This window comes from Carcharhinus amblyrhynchos, chromosome 5 (genome assembly GCF_965287045.1).
Source record: "Carcharhinus amblyrhynchos chromosome 5, sCarAmb.v2.hapA, whole genome shotgun sequence".
Taxonomy (NCBI): Eukaryota; Metazoa; Chordata; class Chondrichthyes; order Carcharhiniformes; family Carcharhinidae; genus Carcharhinus; species Carcharhinus amblyrhynchos.
Window position 1 is genome coordinate 34,964,942 of NC_137328.1, and position 15,659 is coordinate 34,980,600.

General features: G+C 41.9%; 1 protein-coding gene across 6 annotated transcripts in view; it reads right to left on the bottom strand.

Annotated features, from left to right (window-relative positions):
- Window positions 1-10,784, bottom strand: part of frmpd1a (FERM and PDZ domain containing 1a) — a 122,974-nt gene extending 112,190 nt beyond the window's left edge. For 4 of the 6 annotated variants that reach the window (XM_080188620.1, XM_080188618.1, XM_080188622.1 and 1 more), the window contains exon 1: window positions 10,107-10,784. The gene's annotated coding sequence lies outside the window, so the exon portion shown is untranslated. The other 2 variants (XM_080188623.1, XM_080188621.1) reach the window with 1 other exon arrangement.
- Window positions 10,785-15,659: the final 4,875 nt, after the last annotated feature.

Consider the following 15,659-nt stretch of genomic DNA (forward strand, 5'->3'; position numbering starts at 1 on the left):
TATCCATAGGCTACTAATTTGGTCTTTACTTTATGAGTCCCATCTTGCAAAACTTTCTCTGTGCAAACTCACCAATAGGACAGAGCAGGCTGCCCTTCGTCTGGTACCTGGGTGTACACCCCAAACTCTTTTCAACTGTCCAATTCTCTTTGTTTGGCCTCTCTTATTTCCATAATCTCCATTTAATTGGCAGCCACCAACCCTTCCCTATCATGGGGACTTCTACTCCCATTACTGTCATTGGTTTGATTCCTCGCTTTCCTCGTTAAACTCTGGCCTCTACTGCCATGTCTATTCCTGTCAGGGCTGCTACTCACAGACCTCTGTTAACACAGCTTTGGTAACGGATTTGTGAATTTTTCCTGGGCTCACTGACTCATCCTCAGAACTTAAATCCCGCTTTTTAGCTTCCATCTTTCCACCCCATTTTTCCGAACTAAAGTTTTCACTTTTTGCCCTTGCTCTTGGATACCGAGGCTTTTCCTGTTCTTCCAACTCTGGTGGCTTCCCTCTACTCACTTGACTCTTCGGGTATGTATGATGCCACTGTGCCCATCTTGGGTAACTGAACATTTGAAGTAACAGTTTCATCCTCTGCCTCAATGTTATTTAGCTGATCATCAAATTCCCTCTCGTTTATAGCTGTCTGATCATCATAGTTGCTGAAGGTATGTGTGTGGCAGGTACAAGATGTTTCTTGTATTTCTACATCTTGCTCAAATGCTCCAAACTCAATCAATTTCCACTACTCTCGAAGAATGGGCTCACACTGTCTGGTTATTTTTGCATTTTCGCTCAAATCTTGGAACTCATCATTTTCAAATTCACACCAATTGTCTGTCAAGAATTTAGACAATACTGTTCCAATCCAGTAAGTCATAATTTTGTCCAAAAAGTCTTTTTATCTTTGCTGTAAATCACTGTAGATATGCTAAACCAGGTGTCCAAGTCCAGGAAACGTAGTAAATAGGTGCCTTTGTCTTTATCCCAAATCTTCAAATCCACCGCCATTACATTAGTAAAACCCCGGGCTAATGATAGACTAATGACTGGATGCAGAGGTATCCTTCTATATTTTGTACAAATCTCACACTAGGCAGATATTTGCTCAATTAGATCATTTTGCCTTTATCCAGCATGCCTGCATCCTGCTCTCAGTCTCTGTGGTGCTGGATGAGCAAACTACTTATAAAGTTTCAAAATAATCTGCTTTCTGACCACCAAGCTGTTGTCTGTGACACTAACGTGCCATGAATCCTTTAATTAGACATTTTCGGTTCACTTAAAGGAAGGTAATAATGGCCTGACCTCGTAAAATGTACATCTACACATCGTTCAAATCACACAGTTTGCCATGCTTCAAATCAAGAGTCATCTGGGCTATTTTCATTGCAGACCTGCTTAATCACAAAGGTATGTCACTTGAAACAACATCCGTACTTATGAACAAGCTAACTCCTGCAATTCTACAGGGAGGTACCACCCTTTTGGAAGACGTTAAAGTGTAGTGTGTCAAAATTCACAGATGACATTAAGATGAGTGGGAGAACAGTATGTGTAGAGGATACTGAAAATCTGCAAAGGGATATAGATAGTCTAAGTGACTGTGCAAGGATCTGACAAATGGAGTACAATGTTGGTAAATGTGAGGTCATCCATTTTGGTAGGAATAACAGCAAAATGGACTATTATTTAAATGGTGAAAAATTGCAGCATGCTGATGGATAGAGGGACCTGGATGTCCTTGTGCATGAATAGCAAAATGTTTGTTTATAGGTGCAGCAAGTAATTAAGAAGGCAAATGGAATTCTGTCCTTCATTGCTAGAGGGATGGAGTTTAAAAACAGGGAGGTTATGTTGCACTGAGGGGAGATCTTATAGAAACATATAAAATTATTAAGGGAATAGATAAGGTGGAAGTAGGGAGTATGTTTCCACTGGTAGGTAAAACTAAAACTAGGGGGCATGGCCTCAAAATAAGAGGGAGCAGATTTAGGACTGAGTTGAGGAGGAACGTCTTCACCCAAAGGATTGTGAAACTGTGGAATTCCCAGTGAAGCAGTTGAGGCTACCTCGAAGAACAAAGAACAAAGAAAATTACAGCACAGAAACAGGCCCTTTGGCCCTCCAAGCCTGCATCGACTATGCTGCCCTTCTTAACTAAAACCCCCTATCCTTCTGGGGACCATATCCCTCCATTCCTATCTCATTCATGTACTTGTCAAGATGTCCCTTAAAAGTCACTACTATATGCACTTCCACTACCTCCCCCCGCAATGATTTCCAGGCACCCACCACTCTCGATGTAAAAAATCTACCTCATACATCTCCTTTAAACCTTGCCCTTCGTACCTTAAACCTGTGCCCCCTAATAATTGACTTTTCCACCCTGGGAAAAAGCTTCTGACTATCCACACTGTCCATACTTTCATAATCTTGCAGACTTCTATCAGGTCTCCCCTGAACCTCCATCACTCCAGTGAGAACAAACCAAGATTCTCCAACCCCTCCTCATAGCTAATGCCAGGCAACATCCTGGTAAATCTTTTCTCCAAAGCCTCCACGTCCTTCTGGTAGTGTAGTGACCAGAATTGAACACTATATTCCAAGTGTAGCCCAACTAAGGTAATATAAAGCTGCAACATGATTTGCCAATTTTTAAACTCAGTACCCCGGCCAATGAAGGTAAGCAGCCATATGCCTTCTTGAATACCTTCTCCACTTGCATAGCCACTTTCAGTGACCTGTGTACCTGTACACCCAGATCCCTCTGCCTATCAATACTGTTAAGAGTTCTGCCATTTACTGTATACTCCCTATCTGTATTAGACCTTCCAAAATGCATTACTTCACATTTGTCCGTATTAAACTCCATCTGCCAACTCTCCTCCCAAGTCTCCAACTGATCTATACCCTGCTGTATCCTCTGATGGTCCTCATTGCTTTCCGCAAATCCACCAACCTTTGTGTCGTCAACAAACTTACTAATCAAACCAGTTACATTTTCCTCCAAATCATTTATATATATTACAAAAAGCAAAGCTCCCAACACTGATCCCTGAGGAACGCCACTTGTCACAGCACTCCATTCAGAAACACATCCTTCCACTTTGTCTTCTTTGACTGAGCCAGTTTTATATCCACCTTGCCAGCTCACCTCCAATTCCATGCGACTTCACCTTCTGCACCAGTCTGCCATGAGGGACCTTGTCAAAGGCCTTACTGAAATCCATGTAGACAACATCCACTGCCCTACCCTCAACAATCATCTTCGTCACTTCCTCAAAAAACTCGATCAAGTTCATGAGACACGACGTCCCCTGAACAAAACCATGTTGCCTCTCACTAATAAGTCCACTTATTTCCAAGTGGGAATAGATCCTGTCTCAAAGAATCATCTCCAATAATTTCCCTACATTGATAAAAGGCTCCCCAGTCTGTAATTACCTGAATTATTCTTGCTACCTTTCTTAAACAAAGGAACAACATGGGCTATTCTCCAATCCTCTGGAACCTCCCCTGTAGCCAGTGAGGATACAAAGATTTCTCTCAAGGCCCCAAGCAATTTCCTCTCTTGCCTCTCTCAATATTCTGGCATATATCCCATCAGGCCCTGGAGACTTGTCTATCTTAATGTTTCTCAAGAACCCAATAGCCCCTTCTTTTTGATCTCAACATGACTCAAACTATCTACACATCCTTTTCCACACTCATCAACCAACAAGTCCTTCTCTTTGGTGAATACTGACACAAAGTACTCATTTAATATCTCACCCATCTCCTCTGGCTCTACACATAGATTTCCTCCCTTGTCCTTGAGTGGGCCAACCCTTTCCCTGGCTACCCTCTTGCTCTTTATATGTGTATAAAAAGCCTTGGGATTTTCCTTAATCCTGCTGGCCAATGCTTTTTCATGACCCCTTTTACCCATTCTTACTCCTTGCTTAGGTTTCTTTCTCCTTTCCTTGTATTCCACACTTGCTTTGTACGTTTCCAGCCTCCCAGCCTTGACAAATCCTTCCTTTTTCTCTTTGACTAGGCTCACATCCTTCGATATCTCATTTAATGTTTTTAAGGCAAGGATCGATAAATTTTTGAACAGTAAAGGAATTAAGGGTAATGGTGAGTGGGGGGGTAAGTAGAGCTGAGTCCACAAAATGATCTTATTGAATGGCAGAGCAGGCTCGAGGGGCCAATGCCTATTCCTGCTCCTAGTTCTTATGTTCTTCTTATTATTATCTCCAAATTGAAAACAGGTGGAACTGTCACATTCTTTAACTTTCTTTCTTTATAATCAAGAAACCCTAAACAGCAATTTAGCTAACCATTGCCATGTACAGTTGATGTACATCCACTATCTAAAACTGCACAGTTGAAAGAGTCTATCATCAGCACACTCATTATTGGGCTCAATTTTTCTGTGACCAAAACAATGCCTTCATTGTCCTTATCTTCATCACTGTCCGTTTCTATGTATTCTGTTTCATGCGTGACTTCAAAGATACACTTTCTTCTTTTTGGACAATTCACTATGTAGTGATATGGGGAATCACATTGAAAACAGTGATTCACAATCCCTTTACCATTTCTCCGATTTAAACATCCTTTATCAATCCCCCATGTGCATCATCTTTCCCCATCATCAAATCGGTTATATCCAGTTTCAGCATCAGGTCTGTTATTAGCGTAACTGTTTCTGTTTAAGGGCCTTTGTGTATCATTTGGTCGAGCACGCAGCTTAGCTAACATTGAATCTTTTACTCTGGGTGCTGTGGCATTCCAATATGAATGGAAAAAGTGGTGAGGAATGATTGTTTCCCTTAAATTGTACTCCAGTCACTACCAGAAGACTATCCATCTGAGACAGACATGTACAGCCCAACTTAAAGGCCAAAACTGCATCTGGAATCTCCAAATTAAATTTCATTAGCTTATTATGGATCTTATCAAAATCCATGATATATTCCTCCATAGATTGGTTTTCTTATCTTCTAATCCTGTCAAAATTCACCCACCCTTCACAATTCTCCAAAAATTCATCTTTTTGATTTTGCAACAGGAGCTGGAACCCCTCTTCTTTATCCAGGATATGTGCAGTCCAGTCAGAAAACACTTTGCTCCTCAACTTACTTCTAGCCGGAAATGACAAAGCTAAGGCCATACCTTGCTTTTCCCATGGTATTGTAGTAACACAGGTTCACATTGTGACTTCTGCCTTCCATTGCATGTATGGTTCAACATCCGAAAAGACAGGGGGACAATCAAATGACATAAGTTTGTTTTTACTTCTACCATGGTCATGTCCTGAGTCTGTAGCACTTCCTTAGGCCTTACAAAATAGAAAGAAGTCTCACAACACCAGGTTAAAGTCCAACAAGTTTATTTGAAATCACGAGCTTTCAGAGCTCTGCTCCTTCATCAGGTCAATACTCCGAAAGCCTGTGATTCCAGATTAACATGTTGAACTTTAACCTGGTGTTGTGAGAATTCTTACAGTGCCCACCCCAGTCCAACGCCAGCATTTCCACAATATGGTTACAAAATACGAAGCTACAATGGGTTTTCCTCTGCTACCAATGTTTGTCCAGCAGCAGTGATACTTTAGTTGCAAAGAATAAAAGAACTAACTTCAGAAAGTAAATCAAAGAAAGTGGTTTATTGAAGAGATATCATTACTCCAACACTTGAGGCCACACCCTGGGCCAAACAAGTTCCCCACAATTCCCTGCTTCTTATTTATACTGGGTCAGCTGGTCAGCTGACCATCACATCATTTTTGCCATTGGTTACGTTGTTTACTGGGTCACCTGACCACCACAGCATGTTACCATTGGTTACATTGTAACAGATTCAGTATTATCATGGATTACATTGCAATACCCTCCCCCTTTGCAAACCTGCCAGCAGAAGAACGTAAAATTCTTCCCTTTGTTATATCTAAATGCACCTCAGAGAGATTGAACTAAAATTACTGCGGGCTCTGCTATTATGTAGGCAAAGATAACAGCACACAGTAATTCATCAATTAATCTGTCTTTGTTTGTGTTGGTCAGAAAGAATGTTGGTTAGCAAACCAGATCTCTCTGATCCTCTTCAAGTACCGCATTGCGATTATTGAAATGTAAGAGACAGAACCACCTACTCTCCTTCAGTACAACACTGAAGTAGTTGCTGAATTATGTGCTTAAGCCCTGAAACACACATCTTCTGACTCAGAAGTCAGAATAGTGCTTCCAGTTGGAAGGCAATATCTCTGAATTTACCCCTCAATGACCCAGAAGCAGCATGGCAAACAAGAAGCCAGGTTTCTTAATTTTGCGAAAGTGATTAAACTACTGAGCTCGTAGATTGTCAGAAGACATTTGACAAGGTTTCCATCAGAGACATTGAAATAGGATAATGCAAAGGCATTAGAAAAGGTGCAGAAAAGTTTCAGGAGAATGTTTCCAGGGATGAGGAACATAGGGCCATTCTCCTTGGAGAAGAGAACATTAAAAAGAGATTTGATAAAAGTGTTCAAAATCATGAGGGGACTGGACAGAGTAGACAGGGCAAAACAAGGGTTATGGGGATAAGATGGGAAAGTGAAGTCATATCAGATCAGTCATGATATCACTGAATAGCTTATTCTGCTCCTACATCTCCTGGACTTAAATTGTTCCCATTGGTGGAAAGGTTGAGAACAAAAGAACACAATTTAAGGTGATTGGCAAAAGAAGCAATGTGACGTGAAGGAAATGTTTTTTGTGCAGTGAGAAGTTAGGATCGGAAATGCATTATCTAATAATGTGAGTGACACTAAGTGAATTGCTCAGGTAGAGAGTTGTCGCATACAGGACAAACCAAATGGCTTCCTTCTGCACTGTAACTATTCTTTGATTCTATGACTAGAATATCTATGAAAGCACAATACCTCGGTGTTATTGATTTGGCCATAAATGATAGAAGGTAAATGAGTTAGGAGAACTGTGTTCAGTTGTTTGAACTATCCATAAACAATACTAGGAGATTTACTTTTGGCTAATGCAAAATACATCTGTCTAAAAGAGATCAATAGCAATAAAAAGGATCTGAGAGATGTGCAATGGGTTAAAGACTGGCAGCTGAATTTAAAGTCAACGGCTTCCATCTTCCTAATGTTTAGTTGGAGCAAAGTTCTGCTATTCAAATACTCAACATCAAGCATCCCCACTCATCTCCACTCAAACCCCAACTCCAATTACTGGCAAGCTCAGTCTGAAACTCAAACAATTTACTGCTTTCCCACAGCCTAGCACCTTTAGTTCACTGCCAACATGCAAATAAAGCCCAGATGTAAAAATAGCTTCAACCTCAGGATGGTAATATCAAGCGTGCACTGGACACACATTGAGTGCCTCAAGTTAAAATAACGCCTTATTTCTTTTTGTCTTTCAATATTAGTTATCTTCTCTTTAATTGAAGTAGCAATCTGATCTTAAAAATGATAGCAGACCCCTGTTTAACTTCAGGTCCCTGAGCAAGCTGTTGAACTTTTGATTTAATTTGATTTGATTTATTATTGTTACATATGTTAACATACAATGAAAAATATTGTTTCTTGCATGCTATACAGATAAAGCATACCATTCATAGAAAAGGAAATGAGAGAGTGCAGAATGTAGTGTTACAGTCATAGCTAGGGTGTAGAGAAAGATCAACTTAATGAAAGGTAAGTCCATTCAAAAGTTTGACAGCAGCAGGGAAGAAGCTGTCAATACCATTTTTAAAGAATGGAGATCATTTTAGCTTGAGGTGCGCACTGGATAGACTTAAGGATAAGTGCATGCGCTGCCCATTTGACATTACCACTGTGAAGTCCAATTTGGGAGTTGGGCAGCATTTACAGGAGCTGGCAAGCTATGGCATAAAATAGGGAGCCCTGTTGAAATGAACTGGTTGTGAGAAAATGAGATATCAGCTGAAGTCAATGATGGGGGCAGTAATTTTTGAAGCATAGTCAATTTGGGGAAGACAGAGCCAATTCCACAACTGGCAGTATGGAATGACGAAGAGATAACCTGGTTTACTAATGTTTATTGAGGGATAAACACTTGGACTGGACTGGGAGAATTCCCACAGTTGTTTTTGGTTAGTATATTATCAAATTAGTAAAATGACCCTGGTACATCAGTCTGGTATATGATCTATACCAGAACCAGGCAGGAACGAGAGTGTCACTCCATGTGTGCAGCATGTTATTTTACATTGCTCGATCCCCTTGGGGAAAATTGAAAATCTATCCCTCTGGAGTCTGTAACATATGGATTGACATTGCCTAGACAGACTGACCCACCATCAGTCAATTAACTTCCTGCTGAGTACACTATAGATACTCGAATAAATGCTTCAGTTTGGGTTCATTCAAGCCCATTGCTTAGTAACACAGACTAGCACCTTTAACACAGTGAAAATAAATAAATGCACTTGCCTTGCATTTAGTTCATTACTGATGTCTATCTCTACCTCTCTGACTGACCCCTCCATATGATAGATGTTCAGTCTGATTACTCAAACTCTCCATAATAAGATTACAAGCCTCCCTGATATGGTTTAACCTCAGTGTCCTGAAGTATTTATCTGGATCATTACATATGATGTGGATTTAGTTTGCTAGTTACAAAATAAAAGCAATTTAATGCATTGGTTGCAAACTAAGAGACAGAAGGCTCTTTACCTTATGAATATCCTCAGTTTAAGTATTGTCTAATATTTGAAGTAAACCTTTCACAGCATCAAAGCTGATTGTAGGACATTTCAAATACACGGTGCAGTAATACACAAGAGCTTCTGTCCCCTGTCATAAATATTCAATGTGTTCCCTTCAAAGCCACGTGGATTAGCATTATGAGCTGTCTGGAGTGCTTTGTAAGACGTTCTGTATTATTTATATTAATCTCACAATAGATATACTTATATTACATGCCGTAGAGCTGCAATACTTGTCAATGTCTCCTGACCTAACTGTTGTCAAAAAGCAACACTCAGCTTTGAAAAGAAATACTGAGATAATTTAATAATTCAGTCATTGATTTTTTTTCCTCTGCCAGATTCTCTCGGGCTTTGAGAAAGCAGCAGCAGAGTCAGGCAGATGGTGATGATGATCCTTCTCAATATAAATTCCACGGAATCTGAATGTCATATGCATGCTTCACAGGAAAATGCCAGCTCTGACCCACTGAGTAATGTGAATCCCCGCCCGAGGATATCAAAGCAAACATCAGCAGCAAGCTTCGCACTGTTATCGGAGCCTGTCAGAATTGTGTTGTTTTGGGGATTGGTATTGCTGGATCAATTAAAGCTTCCAATAATGCGTTTAATGGGTTTTGGTTGGGTGGAAGTATCAGGAGTTTAGATGAAAGGCGGGTAACTAGAGTTGAGGTATAGGTCAAAATTTAACTGAATATTTTCAACAGGTTTGAGGGGCTGAATGGCCTTCCTATGCAATGTACAAAGCATTGTCAGTTAGCAGACTATGCAATAACCAAATGGCCTCCTGCGTTAATAGTGAAAACACTTGAAACGATGATTGTGAAAACAATAACATTTAGAAATATTAAGTTACTTCAAGCATCACCTCTTTTCCATTCTAACTGCCGCGGTCAATCGACACTCTTCCCTGGCTCCGCAGCCTTCAACGCCCAGCTGATGTTCTGAAGTCTGAGTGTGACCCAGTCCACTTTTCTGTCTCATTCATAGGAACCTCCTCTCATAACCTCCAGTATTTGACATCCAGCGAGATCTGACAATCCGCTGGACACACATGGAGCCTCCCTCAAAACTGTGACCGAATCAGATCTACTGTTAATGAACTTGCTGCAGTCTTTAACTTGGCACCGGGAGATTCATTGACATAAGGCAGGATTCAATATCTATTTTTAAACTGCTTTTGAAAGGCAGTTCGATGGCTGTACGGTACGTGTAAACTTAGAAATGAAAAAGCTTTTAATCTGGGGTGCACAAGCCTTCCCGGCAATATTAACCACTTAGTCGACACTAAAAATCAGGTAAATTTAGCAATTGGTGCCCCGAATAACTTTCTGACCCGTTTTGATCTGCACCCTTTAGCGCCACAATGTCTCTCTCACCTGCTGTGTGTGGGGACTGGTTGTCCATCGGCTCCGTGTGGATGTAGCTGTGGAGCAGGGTATCCTGTACCTCTGTGAGTAATCTCCGCGGCTGAAGCTCTGGTTATTGGTTCTTGGGAACCTTCGTCTCCACAAGGTCAGCAGCGAGCATGTCTACAGATTCCCACAGTCCTGGCACTGCTCTTACAGGAGCCAGTGCTGACTGCTGCACAGATCTCGAAAACTTCCAGATTTGAAAATATGTGCATATCTGTCCGAAGAGCACATTGCCGAGCCGGAGAAAAGGAGATAAATTCCGGGAAGCTGAAGACAGCAGCTTTGTAACTGGCTGCTTTGTGCACTGGGCTGAGAAGGGAGTGGAGAAATATAAAAACAAAAACTCACCAAGCGACAGAAAAGAGGGGGAGTGATTCAGTTATGAGAATCTTCTTGTAACATTATGCAAAGTGCTGCCTAATAGCACAATATTGCTACTGCAGTCAGTAGCATCCTTACCAGCTAAATGCCTCTAATTATTTTTTGGCTTTCAATGTTTTTACCGTGCCACGTGGTGCTTTACATTTGTGCTGAAATATTGGAGTGGGTGAATGTAGATGAAGCCTGAGGAAATGTTGGACTTAGTTGCACAGCTTTGCAGCGGATCAAGTCGTTTGAAGTGTTTGTTAGTTAACAATTACATTTGTGAACAATGCAAATCGAGTTAAGCAATAAATACTTTTTAAACCGAACATCAGATGAAGGTGGATTGCCTACACTGTTTTCCAGTTTACATTTTTAACAAAGCAATTCCTGTCCTCATTCAGCATGACTTTTTTCACGCTCGGAAATTGAGGTCCGCAGTCGGTGTAAACTCTGACCGGAGCCCTACCCATTCGAAGGGACCTCCCCTGTAATAGAGCAATGGCCCTGCACCCGAAGCTCAGGACCTTTCACCTGGATGCCCACTTCCCGCAGATTGAGAGATCCCAACCTTCCCTCCTCCTGAGAATGTGCACTGCACACGGGAGGACATCAATCCTTGCGAACCTTTCTGATAAGGACGCTGTCCCTTGACCTATACAAGGACCTGAAAAACTCTTGATATTCCCAGGGTCATCTTGACCAGCTTGCTGCATGGATCTGGCTGCAGCTTTCTCTTGGGCGATCGAACTGGCGTCAGGAACCAGGCAGCAAGGAGTTGGCCTCATGGCCCAAGGAACATGCTCCTATTGACCATTGTATGAGGCCCTATGTGTAGGGTGTTCACATGCAAAGTGTAGCTTGCAGATGTCACAGACTATCTGGATGCTGGGTGAATGGAAACCCATTTCTATTCCTGCAGCTGGAATATTTCCCATTCACATGCATGCCATAGACCACCAGAGCCAGCGGTCATATAGAAATGTCCCATCTTATTGCAGATATTCATATTTCACGAGATGTGCAACCCTTCGGAACGGGGCCTCCTGATCTGCCAATTGATTGCTCACTGACTGCTACTGTACAGATTGCTGGTTCCTATCTGGATGAAACCCTCGCTGTGAAAGTTGAGGGGGTGAGAGATATAAAAGAGATGGTGTTGTATTATTGACCAAGGAGTGCAGTGAGTAAGGATGATTTCTTAACATGTTCCTCAATTGAGGCCATATGGGTGGGACATAAAAACCGAAAAGGAGTCATTCACTGATAGGAGTGTACCATCGGCACCCAAACATTCAGGGAGAGTAGAAAAGGAGTTATGTAGGCAAATCTCAGACAAATGTGAAAATAATAGGGTAATAATAGTTGGGGATTTTAATTTCCCCAACATTAATTGGGATAGTCAAGGTGTGAAAGGCTTAGAGGGGAGCAGAATTCTTAATGTGCGTCAGGAAAGCATTTTGACAGGACTAGACCTAATTTTAGGGATTGAAGCCAAGCAGGTGTAGAAGTATCAGTGATACTGTCCATAACTTGGTAATATTTAAGGTTGGTATGGGGGGGGGCAACAATGGACCGGAAATAAAGGTTAATTGGGGGAAGGTCTATTTTAATAGGATAAGACAAGAGCTGGCTAAAGTAGAATGGGAGCAGCTGCTCGTAGGAAAATCCACATCAAAACTGCGGGAGCCATTCAAAAAAGAAATAGAGTACAGGACTAATGTGTTCTCACAAAGTAAAGGGTGGGATTAATTAATCCAGCGAACTGTGGATGTCGGGGGATATACAGAAATCATTGTGGTTTCATCCACAGTGCAGAAGGCGGCCCTTCAAGTCTGTACCAGCTCTCCGACAGAGCATCTTACCCATGTCCTATTCCCGTAACCCCACATATTTCCACTGCTAATCCTCCTAACCTACACATTTTGGGACACTAATGACATGAAAATTGGTGGTGTGGTAAATAGGAAGGGGGAATGCCTTTGATTACAGGACACTATAGATGAGCTGGTCAGGTGAGATAAACAGTGGCAAATAGAATTTAACCCGGAAAATTGTGAGGTGATGCATTTTGGGAAGACTAACAAGGCAAGGGAATACATAATAAATTGGATGCTAGGAGGTACAGAGGGCCAGACGGGCTTCAGAGTGCATGCCCATTGATCCCTAAAACAGCAGAAGACTTGTCAAGGTAGTTAAGAAGAGATATAAGCCTTTGTTAACCAAGGCATAGACTTTAAGAGCAGGGAGGTTTTGATGGAGCTGTATAAAATGCTCATTAGGCTTCATTAGAGTTCTGCGTGCAGTTCTGGTCACCACACTATAGGAAGGATGTGATTGCATGAGGATGTTGCCGGGCTGGAGCATTTCAAATATGAAGAGAGGCTGGGGTTGTTTCCCTTAAAGCAGAGAAGGCTGAGGAGGATCCTGATCGAGGTGTACAAAATTATGAGGAATGTAGATAAGGTAGATAGGAAGGATCTCTTCCTCTTACTAAATGATTCAATAACCAGAGGGAATTGATTTAAGATAAGGGGATTTGAAGAAAACCTTTTCCACACAGAAGCATTTAGATGTGCACTTGAAATGCCATATGCACAAGGCTACGGACCAAGTGCTGGGAAAATTGAAGTAGGATAGATAGGTGCCTGATGACTGGCATGGACACAAAGGGCTGAAGGGCCTTTTCTTTGACGTAAAACTATGATTCTCTGTGTAACCTTCAACTTAACTGTTTGGAGAAAAGAATTGTAAAATGGTATAGCATTGAAGGAGGCCATTTGACTCGATGTGCCTGTGCCAACTCATTGCAAGAGTTATCCACTGGTCAGCTATTTCCCCAGAATCTCCAAACCATTCCCTTTCATGTAATCATCTAATTTCCATTGAAAGATATTATTGAATCTGCTTCCACCACTGATTCAGGCAGTGAATTCCAGATCATAACTGGCAACATAATGTTTCTTTCCTCATGTTACATCTGGTTCTTTTGTCAATGATCTGTAAATCTGTTTCCTCACACTACCAATTCTTCTGCCACTGGAAACCATTTCTCTCAATTTATTTTATTGAAACCCTTCTTTTTGAATACATCTATCGAATTCCCCCCAACCTTCTCTGTTCGAAGGGGAACACCCAGTTTCCCCACATAACTGGAATCCTGGTGCAATTCTAGCAAGTCACCTCTCCACTTTTTCTGAAGTCTTGACATCCTAAATTATGATGTCATGAATTGGTGCTAATACTCCAACTGGAGCCTAATCAGTGTTCTATAAACTAGACTACAGAATAGAATCCTTGCTTTTATATTCCATGTCTCTGTCCAAAAAAACCAAAGACCCTCTCTTTTTTTTTAACACTTCAAGGATTCTGCATATGAACCTCCATGATGACTGATTCTTCTAACCCCTTTAACATTATATCACTTTGTTTATAGTGTACCTCTTCTTCAAAATGAATCATTTTACGTTTCTCTGTTAAATTTCATCTGCCATGAGTCTGCCCATTTCAGAAGTCCATCTATGTCTTCCTGAATACAACCATTATCCACCTCTCTATTTACTACATTTCCAAGTTTTGGCCCATTGACCAACATTTAAATTATACCCTGTATACCCAAGTCCGAGCCATTAATATGTAGATTAAAAAAGAGCAGCAGTCCTAAAACCAACCTCTGTTGTATACCATTGTATACTTACCTCCAGTCTGAATTACCATATACACAACATCAACTATGCTATCCTCATTAACTTGCTCTATTACTTATTAAATGGCCAACAAAAGTTAAGCACAACTTGCTTGTAACAAATCTGTTTTGGCTTTCATTTAGTTTTATATAATTTGCGAAGTACACAAAAAAATCTGACACTGATATTTTCTCCAAACATAAGAACATAAGAAATAGGAGCAGGAGTAGGCCATCCAGCCCCTCGAGCCTGCCCCGCCATTCAATAAGATCATGGCTGATCTGTCGTGTCTCAGTTCCACATTCCCGCCCTCTCCCCATAACCCTTAATCCCCTTGCCTATCAAAAACCTATCAACCCGCGTCTTAAAAATATTTAGCGAGGCAGCCTCCACCACTTCAACGGGCAGAGAATTCCAGAGATTCACCACCCTTTGAGTGAAGAAGTTCCTCCTCAACTCCGTTCTAAACCGCCCCCCCCTTTATCTTGAGGCTGTGCCCCCTAGTCCTACTGTCCTTTCTGAGCGGGAAGAGTCTCTCCACCTCTATCCTATCCATCCCATTCATCATCTTATATGTCTCAATGAGATCTCCCCTCATTCTTCTAAACTCTAACGAGTACAAGCCTAGTTTATTCAGCCTCTCCTCATAGCTCAACCCCCTCAACTCCGGTATCAGCCTAGTAAACCTCCTCTGCACTCCCTCCAAGGCCAAAATATCCTTGCGTAAGTGCGGCGACCAAAACTGCACACAGTACTCCAGCTGCAGCCTCACCAGTGCCCTACACACCTGCAGCACGACCTCCCTACTTTTATATTCAATCCCCCTCACTATGAAGGCCAGCATCCCATTTGCCTTCCTAACCACCTGCTGCACCTGTAGGCTGGGTTTTTACGACTCATGCACAAGGACCCCGAGGTCCCTCTGCACCCTCGCATGCTGCAGTTTTTCGCCATGTAAGTAATAGTCCTTCCTACCATTATTCCTACCAAAGTGGACAACCTCACATTTGCCAACACTAAATTCCATTTGCCAGTTCCTGGCCCATTCGCCCAGCCTATCTAGATCCTTCTGCAGACTCTCCACACCTTCCGCACAATTTGCTGTTCCACCAATCTTGGGGTCATCAGCAAATTTCGACACCATAAACTCGGTTCCCTCCTCCAGATCATCTATATAAATGGTAAATAGCTGAGGCCCCAGCACCGACCCCTGGGGCACTCCACTAGTCACCAACTGCCAATCCGAATAGCACCCATTGACCCCCACTCTCTGCCTCCTATTTGACAGCCAATCCTCTATCCACGCTAACACCCTACCCCCTACCCCCAACTCCATGCCCCCTGACCTTCTGTAATAACCTCTTGTGAGGCACCTTGTCAAACACCTTCTGAAACGTTTCCTTACACATGTAGTTGCTAGGTTTATCCTCTCTCATTTTTTTTGAACAGTGTAAGGTTTGCAATCTGC